Genomic DNA, 16,660 nt, shown 5'->3' with positions numbered 1-16,660 from the left:
TTTGCCCTTTAAGTGGAGTCCTATCCAGTGCAGTACAACAAGTCTGATGTATTTTATATGTTCCTAGGAGGCAGAGGTCCCTTGAAGAGGGAAAGTGGGATTGTTTTGACTATTTATAAATATAATTGCTAGTCTTTTGTATATTTTATTGAGTTAAATAAAGTCTGTCCTATATTAGATGTTTATATTTTGTTAACCTGAGCATTGGCATCAGAGGGTTTTTTTTTCTTTTCTGCAGAGACCTAGGAAGTCTTGAGATCAAATTCAGCTGCACACTGTGTGACCCTGGGCAAGTCACTTAACTTCTGACTGCCTCTGTTTATTCAGTTGTAAAATGAGGATAATAAAATCACCTACTTCTCAGAGCTATTGTAAGGATCAAATGAGATATTTGTAAATCACTTAGCACAGTGGCTTAATAAATGCTTGTTCCCTTCCCACTCCTGACATACTAGGGCAGCCCGAACACAAAGCAAGCCCACACCTTCACCTTAGGGCCAGAGAAGGAATGTGGGGGTGGGGAGTGTGGGGATGAGACACTCAGAGATAAAGCCCAGGGCCACGGGTATTATGGGGGAAGGGCAGAGATGCACTTAGGCTCATCTGATTGGTTTGACTTTTCTGATCTCACAGGAAGGCAGATGCTAAGAACTGGACAAGAGAAGCTCTGCCCATGCCTATGGAAACCACCACCCCTTCCCAACTCCCCGAGGAAACAAAGGACATTAAGGTTTCCAGAATAGAAATTTCCCAAAAAGGTAGGGAGATGCTAGGGAGGAGGGGGCATGTCTACAGCAGAGATAGTCTGGGACTGTAAGAAAGACTAGGCCCAAGAAACCAGAATGATTTTTTTCTTTTTGCATTGTCACCTTACTTCACACAGATGCCAAAATGATTTTTCTAAGGCATAGACCCAGTCATGAAATACTCCCAATTGTCTATAAGATAAAATACAAATTTCTTAGCCAGGCATTTAAAGCCCTGCATAATCTGGCTCTAATTTAGTCGTCCAAGTTTGTTTCACATTATTGCCTTTCAATTGTTTTGAGAGAAATGATTATTTCTCTCTTGTATTAATAACTAATTATTATATATGAGACAAAGGTTTTCCCCCTTTTCTACTTCCTCATCTAGAAATCAACCAGTGTGGAAAATCTTAGGCAAAGATTTTTCCAGGCCAAGATCTAATTGGACAGTAAAAGAAATTATAAGTTCATGTTAATGGGAGGATTCCTGCTTAATGTGTTTACTCAGACAGGTCAGGAAAACGTGGAAACTCCCTTTTGTCAGACAAGTGATATGGAAATTGATAAGTGTCTTTGATCAAGATTTGGGTGATCCAAGTCACATATCTCAAGACCCTCATTATAATATAGCCCACTTCCATTATAACATTCATTCTCTCATTAATTGTCGACCGATCAGAGTTGACTGCCATGCTCAGGAACAACCACTCTTCCAAGAGTATTTAAACTGTGAGCCCATCACCATGAAGGATCTTTGATCTCTTTTTATTCATAAACATGCTAGTCTTATTAATAAAATGATTAAATTACCCAAAAATTGTGTCTCTCAAACTTTTTAAATGCCACAACCTTACATTACAGTCAAACTCAATTTTTGACCTTCCCTAATTTTGTTTTCATTTCCACTCTATATGAGTTTGTCCAAGCTGAACTGGAATTGGATACTCTCCTTATCTTTCTCTCCCTATAAAGTTCAGCTCAGATGTGACCTCTTCCATTAATCCTTCCACAGTCTCTTCTAAGTGTCAACATTAGCTCCCTCCTCAAAGATACACTTAATAAAACTGTACACGACTGAAGTTCATCAATTCATATGTAATATTATCTTATGTTGTTCTTTATAAATTGAAATATTTACTTTTGTTGGTGCTTAACAAAAAATAAAATTCACATTACAAAATTTTAGCCAAAAAAAAAGATCGCTCTGTCCCTAAAGGCATTGTGGTACAAAGATGATCTTGAGTTCTCGAAGGCTACCAGTTAGTCAACAAGCATTTCTTTCTTTCTTTCCTTTTTTTTTCCAGGCAATTGGGGGTAAGTGACTTGCCCAGGGTCACACAGTTAGTAAGTGTCAAGTGTTTGGTCTGAGGCCAGATTTGAACTCAGGTCCTCCTGACTCCAGATGCTCTACCCACTATGCCACCTAGCTGCCTCTCAAGCATTTCTTTAATACCCATTATGCCAGTGAAGTGCAAGTTCTGGCAGAATATACCAAGTTATTCTTTTGTGTGAGGACTAGCCCAAGGGAGCATATAGAAACTCAGACAGAAGCTTAACTAGGGGTTATACATTTTTGGCCCCATCAAAAGAGAAATATCATACAATTGAATGCTGTTGTTGGAAGGAAGGGGACCTAGCAGGAAAAGATAAACATAAATTCCATTTAAAGTAGCTACAGAATGTAGAAAGTACTTGAGAATCTACCTACCAAACTATACATGAAATCTACATGAATACAACTACAAAGCACTGTTTGTAGAAATAAAGACAGACTTGAATGATTGGAGAAATATGAATTGCTCTTGGGTAGATGGAGCCAATATAGTGAAAATGACTGCTACTTAAATTAATTTACTTATTCAGTGCCATACCACTCAAACTACCAAAGTATTACTTTATAGAATTAGAAAAAATAATGGGATCTATCTGGAGGCAAAAAAGTTAAAATCTCAAGGGAAATAATGAAAAAAAGTGGGAAGAAAGTGGGTCTAGCAGTACCAGATCTCAAACTATATTACAAAGCAGTAATCCTCAAGACAAGCACTGATTTTTAGGAAAATATCTTTGTATATTCCACACCTATTATAGTGCCCTCTTTATACACAGTAGACACAAATACTTGCTGAACTAAATTGAAGTGAATCTGTTGCTGGAAGGGTTTTGATTTGTGTTTGTGAAGGGAGATCACATGCCTATGAAATCTGATTTTTTTTTTGAAGTATTCAAGTGATCTGGCATGCTTATGTGCAGGATAGGTTAAAGTCAGGAAAGATAAGAGGCTGGTAGCAATGTAGGGTTTGTCTAAGCTTCCTCCCACAGCTCAAACCACCCCCTCACATGCAGACACAAACACGATCAAAGAATCAAAGATTAGCCTCTTCTAAAAATATTTGAGAAAATATTCCACTCCATAATTAACTTTCTGACCATTTGTAAGGAAAAGTTAAAAGACTAGCTGCTAAAGAGTTTCCTTCACTCTAACATGTTTAAGAGTTGATTTTGCATGATTTTAACCTATATTTAATCATGTTGTTCCATTCAGTACTTTTGAATCCCTTATGACTTGAGTTACTTTTAAATTTCATTACAGCCTCAAGAATTCTTAATCACTACTTAATCACTCAGGAGGCTGGGGAATTCCAGAGACAAGCTACTTAGGCAGTATTCAGGGTTGACTAACTTTTCTCTTTCTTTTCTATTGATTTTTTTTTTTAAATAATGCTTTCATTTCCCAATGACGTCCTCCAACTTCCCTCTTTCCAAACTAGGTGACCCTTCTGCCTTGCAACAAAGTCATAAAGCAAACTAAATCAACACACTGGCCATATTTGAAAATTTATGCTTCATTTTGTATCCATAGTCAATCCACCACCTCTTTGCTGAAGTCATGATTGGTGACTGAATTCATTGGAGTTCTGCAATCTTCTGCAAATATTCTTACAATACTGATTTGCTTTACATTGTGGGAGGCGTAATATATATAATTTTCCTCATTTTCTTTCTAACAGAAATATGGAATAAGTATAAATTACTCTATAAGTTACCACTACTAGCTAGTATTTACGTAACACCTTAGGGTTTGCAAAGTGCTTTACAAATATCATCACATTTTATCCTTACAACATCCCTGGGAGGTAGGCACCATCATTATCCTCATTTTATAGTTATGAGCATTGAGACAAATAGAGGCTAAATGACTTGTCCAGGGACACCAGTTAGTAAATGTCTGAAACTGGCTTTGAACTCAGGTCTTCCTGGTCCACCACTACATCCCTTGTGTCACCTAACTGCTTCTAGGTTAATGATGTCTGATTGCTATCTGAGGTAGTCCGTTTCCAAAGAAAAGATCTTAAACATTGTGTTTTTCCATTGCCTTCTCCATTTCATTTGACAGATAAGGAACTGAGGCAGAACTAAGTGACTTTCTCAGGGTCACACAGCTAGTAATTGTCTGAGGCCAGATTAGAACTCAGGAAGATGAGTTGTGTAGTGGATGAAGAAAGTGGTTTGAACAATGGCAGCAGGGGGCTCAGATCATTGGGATAGGCAGGGAATGACAGGGTCAGAGTTATGTTCATTATTGAGGACAGAATTCAGGTTGGTTATTATTGTCCATAGGGGTTCAGCCAAGAGGTGGAATTGTCAGGTAGCAGGGTGTAGCTGACAAGGGAAGTTAGAGGAAGGTTACTGGCACAATGGTAAGACAAGTCCATGGAGGGTGCTTGTAAAGCCATAAAATGGCTGGTTAGGGAAACTGGGAAGCCTTCTTAGGCAGGTGCAGGCAAGGCAACTGTTGTGGAGTTGGAGGAAAATCCCTTTCCCATATGACCTTCCCTGTTCAAATAACTCATGGTGATAGTAGACAGCAAAGTCCAGATTTTTTGCTACCCTAGTCATGGCTTTGTCTTATTTTTCTCCTTCAGGTATAGGGTCATGTACTCAAACCTCTTCTCCCAAAGAAAGAACTGCCCAGGAACTCCCCCTTCCCTCTCTATAAGATTAGATTCCAGAACTTGGAGTCCAGGAATTCTCTTGCTGGGTGTGTAATTACACTGTACCTCTTCCCCAAGGTACCCAGTAGTAGCTCCTGGGGAGAGGGTCACAACCATAGACTCCCTGTAATCTCCAAGTGTTCTTTTAACTATACTGTTCTATGGCTGTCTAAAAAGAAGCCAGAAGGGACAAAATGGCCTATAGGTATAATGGAGTCTCATCCTCAATCATCTCTGTTCACTGAAACTCACTCATCTTGAATGAGGTGTGAATGGGTCAACCAGTACCAATGAGCATGTCCACCCTTCCATAGAGAGAATGCAGTAGTATCAAACAAAGGCCATTCTAGATGACCAAGGAACTGTACTGATCAAGCCCATAGATATGAATAGTGCTATCAGTGCCCATCACATTAGAACGCTATTAAAATGAGACTGAAAAAGGCTTGAAAATAATAATTATTAGTCCTATCTCTACCTTGAAAAGTTCTCCTTTAAAATTGTATCGAAGGTTATTTCCCAAATGTTTCTGAATCTTGAGGGATAAGAGTATTCCCCACCTCTGAATTGTTAAGCAATTATTTGGTGAATTTGGGTGGCTACGGAAGGGTTAAAAAATAATTCCGGTAATTAAATCAACCTTAAATTTCCTAGAGGCAGCTAGGTGGGAGAGTGGATAGAGTATGTGACCCTAGGCAAATTTTCCTCAGTTTCCTCATCTCCAAAATGAGCTGGAAAAGGAAATGGTAAACCACTCTAGTATCTTTGCCAAGAAAACCCCAAATGGGATCACAAAGAGTCTGACATGACTGAAAAACAATAACAAAATTTCCCAGGTTCCCCACTTTAAAATGGGGATACGGTTTTCTGAATTATCCAAATTATATGTCTACCCTGTCTAGATCTACACTTGTTTTTTTTTTTTTAAATTTTAAGGCAGCTGTGTGGTACAGGAGATAGGGGGCTGGACCTGGAGTCAGGAAGATCTGAATTCAAATCCAGACTCAGATGCTTTCTAGCTGTGTGACCATAGGTAAGTCACTTAACCTCTGTCTGCCTCATATTCCTCAACTATAAAGTGGGAATAATAATAATAATACCTACCTTCCAGGATATATTTGATAATATTTGTAAAATATTTTACCTTGTAAAACTTAAAATGCTATGCTAGCTATCATTGTTATTTAACCCTTTGCTTTACTTTGGCTCAAATTTTAATACAATTCGTTTTAATAGATTCCCTCTTTAAAATCCAAATGGGCATTTACTATTTTATTTGAATTAAAATCTTTTCCCATGTATTCCTAGTAGTCTACTGAGGGTGGGGTGGGGAGGAGAGGAGAAAAAGAAGCAGTATCATTCCTGGTGTCTTTAATACCCATGGCTAAAGTATAAATTATATTTTATTTAATTTTTTTAGGCAGTTGAGGTTAAGTGACTTGCCCAGGGTCACACAGCTAGTAAGTGTCACCTGTCTAAGGCCAGATTTGAATTTAGGTTCTCCTGGCTCCAGGGCCAGTGCTCCATCCACTGTACCACCTAGCTGCCCCTTAAATTATATTTTAAAAAGTAGTCTGAGTAAGTCTGGAAAATAGAATGGTACCAGATTGGGAAAGGCCAGTCAAACATATGGGAGAACAGGTTGGGAAAGGGAATGTTTGAATGGGAGTTCCCCATTTATCAATTTAAAGATTTTAATATTATAGGCACAACAGCAGAAGAATGTCTGTGATAAGCATTGAGCACATTTAACTTATCATGAACCCAAATCCTTAATGTTGAAGTTCAAGCTTTCTCTCTTTCTGATCTTAATAGAGAGAAAAAAAATGTGGTCATTGCCTTCTATCACCATCATATATTTGAAGTTTATTACTAAGTAGTTCTTTAGCTTCTTCAAGGCTAATTAATTCTGGTTATGTTAAACTTCTGAAAGACTTCATCTCTGACACTTTAATCATATTTGAAATTCTCCAATGAACTATCTCTTAGTTTATTGCCTCCCTATAAAAGTTATTGAAATTTCATTTGGATTTATTATTCCAATAAAGGCATATGTGTATAAAACAGGGTGAGGATGGAGGGGATAGTATCATTCCTTGAAGTGGTGGTGTTCACAGTATGTTTACTTTGGGGTGGCAAGTAATCCAAACTCTTTCCCACTAACACATTAGCACTCATTCGCTAGGCTGTTCTGAAGTGTTCCTCCAGAAATTTAATGCTTTTATCTTATGTTGAATTTACAAAGGTAATTTAGTTAAGCAACAGCCTATCCATCTGGCAAAGTTAAAAAGATATCTGAAACTATCTGGTTTTCAACCAAGGAATAACTTAAGCTCTGGGAAGGTAATGTTCCTTGAGTGTTAATAGTATGCAGAAAGCAGATACTGAATTTTCCTTAATATTTTTAAAATTCAATTTCTGCTCAGGATATTGAACAGTTGGAGAATTATAGAAAAATATCAATTTGATGTCCAATAGGTAAAATGATCATTCAATCAGTTTTGTTTGTTTTGCCATCTTAACGTTATTTACCACCCACTATTCTTTGCATCTCTAGTCACTCACGTGTTTTATTTTTTGAGTGCCATTTATATTAGTGTCACCATACTTAATATGGATTTGCATCAGGAAAACATGCATGCAAAAGTTATTTTTGGTTCTAACAATGAAATAATAGTTTTTCAATTTTCAGCAGAAGTGTTATAACTTATCTTGGTCAAACACTTGCTAGCTAATTTTGCACATCTTAGTTAATTTTTAATTCTCTCATGAGACTTGTAGAGACATTAAAAAGAAAAATAAAGATAGGGTTTGATTTATAGCTACATTTTTTGGTAGGGGGAAAATAGAATAGTATTCAATGCTGATTTGCCTAAGTGTTTGAAATATCTACAGGAAGCAATTTTTTGCCTTAGCTTTTGTACTGCTTGTCCTAATTTCTTTACATTGAGAAAGATAAAACAGAGAATAACAGAATTTTTTGGGGGGCTAGGCAATGGGGTTAATTGACTTGCCCAGGGTTACACAGCTAGTAAGTAGCAAGTGTCTGAGGCCAGATTTGAACTTAGGTCCTCCTGACTCCAGGGCTGGTGCTCTATCCACTTCACCACCTAGCTGCCCCCAATAATAGAATTTTGAAGACACAACAAGCCCAATAGAATAGCTGATGTAAATAATCAGTGTTGGAGGGGCTGCAAAAAGACAGACCCACTACTGTTAGTGGAGCTATGAAGTTGTCCAATCATTCTGAAAAACAATTTTTAATTATGCTTTTTAAAAAAAGTGACAAAAATGTCAATGACCTTCGATCCAGATATTCCACTACTATGCATAAATTTCAAAGAGGTCAAAGGCAGAAAGAAAGGTCTTATATAAGCCAAATATATTTAAGTCAAGGCAGTATTTTTTTGTGGTTGCAAAGAACTAGAAACAAAGTAGATGTTCATGGACTGGGGAATGGTTAAACAAAAGTGTGTCCTATAAAGGTAATGGAACACTGCTAAGACATAAGAAACAATGAATATGAAGACAAAGAAGCAGGGGAAGACTTTCGAAATAATGCAGGGTAAAGTAAGCAGAACCAGGAAGACAAGATATCTAATGATTACAGCAATATATATGTAAAAAACAAAAGAATGCCATGTAATTATTATAATGACTAAGAAACTTGGTCCTGAAAAAGATAAGAAAATGAGCTTCCCTCCTTTCTTTGCAGACATGAGGTATGATAGGTATGGAATATTGTATATACTGTCAGACACAGTTGAAATGTTCTTTGATTTTGCTGAAGTGACATTTTTTATCTTTCTTTCTTTATTCTTTATTAAAAGGAATGGCTCTCCCAGCAGGGGAACAAGGAGTGAAGATATTTAGAAATGATGGTGATGTTAAAAATAAAAGATATTAATAATTTTCTCTGTAAGAAATGGAAGAAAAAGACATCTGGGTCTGTAATATAGGACTCTGTAATTACCCTCTTGCCATTTTGCCTTATTTACTTCCCATTTCTATCCATCTCATGTGTTCCTCTAGTGTCTTTTGGGGCTGCCAAGGAGATAAGGATGCTGGAATTGGAGGCCTGCTGGTTAGGATAGAAATTCCCCAGAGTTCCTTTCCCTGATCCTTAGAGAATTAGTTCTGACCCCGGACTGATTGAGCCAGAATTTGACTGACAAGCCAATTTCTCCCATCATTGAGGAGGGGAAAGAGAAAGACTGAGAGGAAGAGAAGTAGAGTAGAGCACATGAGGCAGGCTAGATTGGGAGGCAGGACACTCGTCACTAATGGCTGATGCTCTGGAATTCAGCAAAGAAACTATCTGGTTAAGCTTTTGACCATGGACATGAAGCATATTCTGGATTTGTTGAAACTGTACAAATTACTGAGATCAGCATTTGTAATTCCTCATGTGCCATCTCTCTTTTGGGAGGTGTGTTTGATTTCTGCATCTCCATTTCTTAAGACCTTGTTTTCTTTATTTCTCTTTTAAAGTTTTTTCCCCTGAAGATAAATAAGGCTAGCCTCTCTGTTTCTGACTTGTGTTTCATTACTGAAATGTAGCAAAGAAAATAGAAGGGGAATGCCTGGAAGAAAGAAAAAAAAAGATTTCTTTTTCATATATTCATCAGGGCTATAACTGGAAGTTATAGTTATAACTATATATAGAGTTTTAGATATTATAGATGAGAGAATTATTTATTATTTTTCCCATTAATAGTATTTTATTTTTTCCAGTTACATGTAAAGATAGTTTTCAACATTCACTTTTATAAGATTTTGACTACCAAATTTTTTTCTCTTTCCCTTCCCTTCCTCCTCCCAAAGATGGCATGCAATCTGTCCAAGATGAGAGAATCATTGATTCCATTTTACAACTACCCACAAGAAAGCAAGGAATTCTAGTGTCAGATTTTTCTAGGTAAAATGAGTTAGCATTTTCAGTGGGAAGAGGTTGTGGTGCACTGGGACTGATAAGAAAAGTGGCAACTCAGACATTTTTCCTTCTTATTGACTTCCTGCAGCCATTTTGAAAGGAAAACCATTCTTCCAGAGGAGAAGCTAGAGAAAAAGCCATGACAGTGGGGAGGAGGCTAGGGCAAGGCTAGGAAGGACAGATCCAGCCCCTGTCAACAAGAGTAAGAGCAAATAGGAGGCTTAACAATTTTTGCTCACTTGCTTAGCAAAGCACCACCACCATCCACTACCACTGCTAGGTATGTATTGTGGTTCTTCACCTTTTTTGAGTGATCATATCGACTATCTTGTGAAACTTTGAACCCATCCTGCTCGTATCAGAGGTACTGGAACACTAGTGATCATATGGGATAGACTGCATCGTATCACTGCAACTGAACTGTTGTTTACCATTTGAGAAGAAAATGAGATAACACGAGTTGTGCTATTAATAGAATTTGGATTCTCCTGTAGTATACTCTTTTTTTTTTTTTGGTGAGGCAATTGGGATTAAGTGACTTGCCCAGGGTCACACAGCTGGTGAGTGTTATGTGTCTGAGGCCAGATTTGAACTCAGGTTCTCCTGACTCCAAGGCTGGTTCTCTATTCACTGTACCACTTCACTGCTCCAATAATTTCATCCAGAAGTTTTTATTTATTTATTTGTTTTATGAGGCAATTGGAGTTAAATGACTTGCCCAGAGTCACACAGCTAGTGAGTGTTATGTGTCTGAGGCCAGATTTGAACTCAGGTCCTCCTGACTCCAGCGCTGGTGCTCTATCTACTGCACCACCTAGCTGCCCCTCTGCTGTAGCATAAAGAAATGTACTTAGTCTTCTTGAAGGAGAAGAAAAACATACCCAACAAATGATTCAGGCAGTATTCTTCAGGGAATATATGATGTATTTAAGAAGAGCAGTCTTTTGTAAATGGCATTTTCCAGATTATCACTCCTACCGCCTTAAAATTAATGGCTACCCATTTGAAATTGAACAGGAGTCATTTAGAATATGATTTACTTGAAAGTTAGAGTGGGCCAACTCGTGCCTTAGGTGACTTTTTTATTGAGTGTCACCAAATCTGAAAGGAAGAATATTAAGGACTTCCAACGGCAGAACCAAGTGGTACTAGATAGGATGGCATGGTGGTCCTTCACAGGATCGTAATCAGAGAATTTCATGTTGGTGAGCAATCTCAGTGGCCATCTCCTCCAACCCCAACAATAAAAAGAATCTCTACTACAATATATACCTGGCAAGTCATTGTGCAATCTTTCCTTGAAGACCTCCAATAACAGGGAATGCATTACCTCCCAAGGTTATCCATTTCACTTTAGGAAGAGAGGTCTAATTTTTAGGAAGTTTTTCCTTACATCAAGTCTAAACTTGCCCCTACAACTTTTACCCATTGCTTCTAGGTCCCTCTGGGCTCAAATAGAATAAATCTAATTGATCCTCCATATGACAGACCTTCAAATACTTGAAGGCAGTCATCACATTCTTGGAGTCTTCTCTTCTCCAGGCTAAATAGCTTTTTTTTTTTCTTAAGGCAATTGGGGTTGAATGACTTGCCCAGGGTCACCCAGCTAGTAAGTGTCAAGTGTTTGGTCTGAGGCCAGATTTGAACTCGGGTCTTCCTGACTTCAGGGCTAGTGCTCTATCCAATGCGCCACCTAGCTGCCCCCCAAGGCTAAATATCTTTACTTCATTCCACAAATCATTCTATGGCATGGTCTCAAGGCCTTTCACCATTTTGGTTGCTGTCTTTTAAACAGGCAGGTAGCAAATATTTATTAAGTGACAAAACTAAGTGCCAGGCACTTTATACTAAGCACCTGAGATAGAAACGCAAGCAAAAAGAGAGAGTTGTATTATACTCTGATAACCACTGGACTAGTTAGTTGATCCTATGACCTATGACTAATGAACAGGATTTCTTGATGAATCATTTTAGAAAACAAAAGAATCCTTTTTTGCTACAAAGTCATTTGGGCCCTTTTTAATGACGTTATAATTCAAAATCTGTGCAAGACTATCCTTTGCTGACAATACCCATCAATGCTGCTGAAAAATACCATTTAAAGAGATCTGTGATGTGTGTGGTGAGGAATATAAACCAACATATGGAGTGAGTATCTTTTACTGGAAAGTCTAAATCAATGTACAATAGAAAAAAGCTCCCTCTTCTAGACTAGCTATAACAAAGTTAGTTTTCTGGAAACAAACAAAGAAATCACAAGTCTAGGGCCAAGAGGTAGTCACTATCAAGATATCCAGAGCTAAGGCCCAGCAAGCAATCTGTGCACTAAGCTTGGCATAACAACAATCCTTTTTGCTCACCCTCTGGATGATCTCACCATGGCAAAATCCCATAATTATTTTATTGCTTTGACCAGCACCAGGTATTCTCTGAGCTCAGATAAGCACCGGACAAACTCAGACAAATTCCAGTCATGAAACCCTGCTATGAATCAAACTGATCACATTGCTGCTGTTACCCCTTCTTGTCAGGTCTACAGCTCACTGTGCAACCATTGGTATGAATATTGAGATCTCCCCATGTTGCCTCGGGTCCCTCCTACTATGGGCGGGGCTCTAATACATGTGTCTAGATCCCCTCCTTGCTTGCAAGCCATTTCCTCATTCTGAAATTAAATTTCTGTTTGATTCCTGACTCTCCTGTCTCTAGCCTGCTCTGTTCAACTCTGGCGACCCACAACTTAGAGGCTGGATCAGTACAGTTGACATTGCATGCAAAAGGAATTATTGATAAACACAAGAACATTCACAAATGTGCATTACATAGGGTTAAGTAACAACTTATAACTACTATTACAGTGCTGAGAAACTAATATTTAAACCTCATCAAAGCACAAAGCAGTTTGCAGTATTGCTATTTAGGCATATTACAATTCACCTCAGTTTAGTATCGTCTTTTACAACTCTGCTGGCAAAACAGCCAAGTTTAGGGTAGTCTCTTGTCATAGGCCAGCCTCTCTTCTGAAGAAATTTCCCCTGCTGACAGCCAGCTCCAACCCAATGGAACCTAATGCATTTTGAATTCTCACACTTACAAGGTTGCTTCCAAACCTGAACACATCCATCTTGGACTACTCATTCATCTATGAAAAGTAAAGATTTAAAAGAGACAAAGGGATGTAAGAGAATTGGTATGAGCTTATGTGGTCAGGAAATGTGCTCGTGGAAGACAGCATGGAGGCCAGGTGATAAAAGGACAATTATCCCTTGATGGGTCATAGAAGGACCCAGTGACACCCTCACTGGGGGCGGGATAGACAGTCTCTTTCCTGCCATTCTATTCGATGGGATCTATTTTGAGGTAAATAGCCCTGGCTTTGAAGTGACTGCATCGGGATGATTCTTCCTTCTCTGACCATAATTTAGGCAGGACAGGCTGAGTGAGGGTCCTGATATTCTGCCCCACTTTGATCTACTCATCAGCAAACAGGTGGCACAGTCTCCAGTGCCCATAAAGACTTTCAAGGGAAGCAATTGGTAGAGTGGAAAGAGTGGGGGGGGGGTGTTGGAATCAGGTTACTAAGGTTCAGAACCTGGCTGTACTACTTATTATCTGTGTGACCTTGGGCAAAGTTATTTTATGTCACTGAGTCTCAGTTTCTTCATCTGTAAAATGAGGGGTGTAGACTAGATGACCTCCAAAGTTCTTCCCAGCTCTAAATCTACGATCCTATGTACAAAATGACAGTCCTTCGGAAGTATGACCAGTAACACAAATCTGTAAAAATTCAGGATGGACTTCTCAGTGGGTAGCCTCTAGGTTCTGGCTAGGCTATGGTATTTTACCCATAAGTTAGATGGAGATGGAAGCAATTGTGCCACCTGAGGAAAAAAGCATCTGAATATCTTCATTCAATATCAATATACATATGAGACATAGGTCTAAAAAAGCAATTTAACTGATCATTGCTCAGAAATAATTGGCTCATGATGAAAGGCCCAGTATTTGAAATTTTAGAGCTAGAAGGGACAAGTGAGATCATCTAGATCAATCCCTTTACTTTGCAGATGAAGGAACTAAGGGTCAGAGGTGAGGTGGGAGAAAGAGCATCAGTTTTTCCATAGTCAGAGGCCTTGGGTCCAAAACCTGCCTCTGATGCTTATGTGACCTCGATATCATCATCAGGTCAGTTCAGTGTCAGATTGGATACAGATTGGATACAGGTATGCCCGTGTCCAGAATGCCAGGTAGATCCCAAACAGCTACACTTTGGTGAAGTATATTCTCTATTAGCTAGCAGAGTTAAGGAATGGGGGGATTCTGGCTATTCTGGTTAATAGGGAATTCTCTATTCAATAGGGAATTTCCATTTATATCAATCCTGGGGCACCCATTTTAAAAGCACAAAAGTATAATAAAACACTCATTAATATTAAAACTCTAGGGCAGGTGGCAGAAAAAGCACTTGATAGACAGTAAAGAGACCTGGTACCAGCCCCAGTGCTGCCACTAATGAGCAGTTCACACTATTCCATAGGATCATAAATCACGAATCCAGAATTGCAAGGGACATCAGAGGTCATGTAGGCCAACCTCTCCTTATTTTACATACGGGGAAACTGAGGCCCAGTGAGACGTGACTTCTCATTCTCGGATGTTAATTCCATTTCAATTTTTCTTTTTTTGGTCAGGCAGTCAGGGTTAAGTGACTTGCCCAGGGTCACACAGCTAGTAAATGTCATGTGTCTAAGGCCAGATTTGAACTCAGGTCCTCCTGACTCCAGGGCTGGTGTTCTATCCACTGCACCACCTAGCTGCCCCAATTCCATTTCAATTTTTAAAAATGTTTTGATGTCTTTTGCTTTGTGTATATCTGTATCATTTGCCAATATATCTGCCACCACAGAATCCTCTTTTGTAACAATAAATAACAGCTAAGCAAACTGACAGCATGTGTAATATTGCATCCCACAGAGTCCCCAGCCTCTTTTCTGGGAGGAGAGAAATGTGTCTTATCATCTGTTCTCTAGCACCAAGATTGGTTATTGTAATTAATGAGTGCAGCTGTCTTTAAGTGTTGTTCTCATTTATGTTATTATAGTCATACATAGTCTTCCAATTCTACTTTTTTTCTTTCTACAGGAGGTCATACAAGTCTCCCCATAAATCTCTGAATCTCTTATATCTGGCATTTTTGATAGCATAATAGTATTCTCTTGTATTCATATGCCATAATTTATTCAGGCGTTTTCCAGTGGGTACTCACTTGGTTTCTTTTTTTGGGACATGGGCTGTCTAAAAAAAAAAAACACCAAACTATATGAACACACTACCCACCTTCTACCAGAGAGGTAAAGGACATATGTTGCAGTGTGGAACATACATTTTTGGATATGGATCATATGGGGGTGTATTTTTCTTGCCTGTGCATATTTGTTCAGTGTTTTATTTTTATTTTTCATTATTCAGTGGGGATGGGGGAGGGAAATATGAGGAAGAAATAATAAGAAAGCTACTGAATTGTTCTGACCCTAGGATTCTACTGCTAAGCTTATACTTCAAGGAAATCAAAGAAAGATCCATCTTGGAACTTTGGAACTTTATTTGACACAGCATAGCAAAACATATCCCTACAGTAATTATGTCCAAAAATATATGTCCCACACTGCAACATAGGTCTTTCATGGAGGTAGATAGTGTGTTTCATCCTCAGTCCTCTGGAAGAGACCGTTCCTTTCTCTCTCTCCTCCCTAATTGTTTTCTGGAAGAGTTATACTATTTACTACTGCACTAACATCTACTTCCACTGAAAATAATGTAATATCTTGGTATGACATGACCTGCCATGTTGCTTGGAATATGTTAAGGAACAGATTATGTACTTTGAAATGAAAGAATTGTGTGCATTCAGAGGCGTCAAACACACGGCCAATGAGCCATGACACTCCCCAGTGTAGTCCAAATTGGGAAATATTTAACAAAATAAAAATAGCATCAAACAGATAATATTGCATTTTAAAAGTAAGCCAATATGCAGCCCATGGGGATCCTTATATACCATTTGGTGGCCCCTATTTTTATTTGAGTTTGACACCACCGTTGTCCAATTCGAGCCTAGATAACAACTTGATTAAACCTGTCTCCTACAGGCAGGAGAGTGCCACCTGGTGGCATTGGCTTTTCTGTGGAATTCAGGGTTGGCTTGAAGTAAAATTGAAAAATAGGCAAAGGGCAAAGTTAGCCTTTGGCTTCTCTGTACCTGCTCTTCCCCACCTTCTCAGCAAAATTTAATTTTCTGCCCTCAGGTGCCTGCACCTGTTGTCTCTGAGGAATGCTATATGCTCTAGAACTACTCACAACCTACTCTCAACTAGCAGCTGTTGATTGGAAAGATTCAGATAAAGTCAATGACACTAAATTAATACAAGTCTAATGTGTTTCTCTGAAACGGCTTGCATATTAGCAGGTTGCAATACCTATACCCAAAGACACTGGTGAGCATTTGGGCGTGGAAGGCCAGTGAGGGAGATATTGCTGTAGATGAGGGATAATTACCAGACTGTTCTCAACTAAAACAATATAGCATGCATTGATATAGTACTTCAAGGTTTGCAAAGCACTTTATATGTGTTATCTCATTTAAACTTTATAACAAGCCTGTGAAGTAGATATTATTATTATACCCATTTTACAGAAGAGGAAACTGAGGTTCAGAGAAATTAAATCAATTCTCTAGGGTTGTGTGGCTGGTATTGGAGACAGAATTTGAACATAGTCTTTTTTAACTCCATGTCCATTGCCCTATCCTGTTCACCACAGCCAGTTACTTACATCAGGCCAGTGCTGTAAGTTACCATCTTGCATAGTTTCCAGAAATAAAACTTTGTTTGCTATTCAGGACATGGAGCTCAGGATTCAAAGCACACTTGACTTTAAGGGTGGTAGCCCATTGACTTGCTTCCAAGTTTTTGTTTATTTTTTAAAGGGTC

The sequence above is a fragment of the Vombatus ursinus genome, unplaced genomic scaffold (genome assembly GCF_900497805.2).
Source record: "Vombatus ursinus unplaced genomic scaffold, bare-nosed wombat genome assembly UNPS02014787.1, whole genome shotgun sequence".
NCBI lineage: Eukaryota > Metazoa > Chordata > Mammalia > Diprotodontia > Vombatidae > Vombatus > Vombatus ursinus.
Note: the sequence above shows the minus strand (reverse complement) of the source record.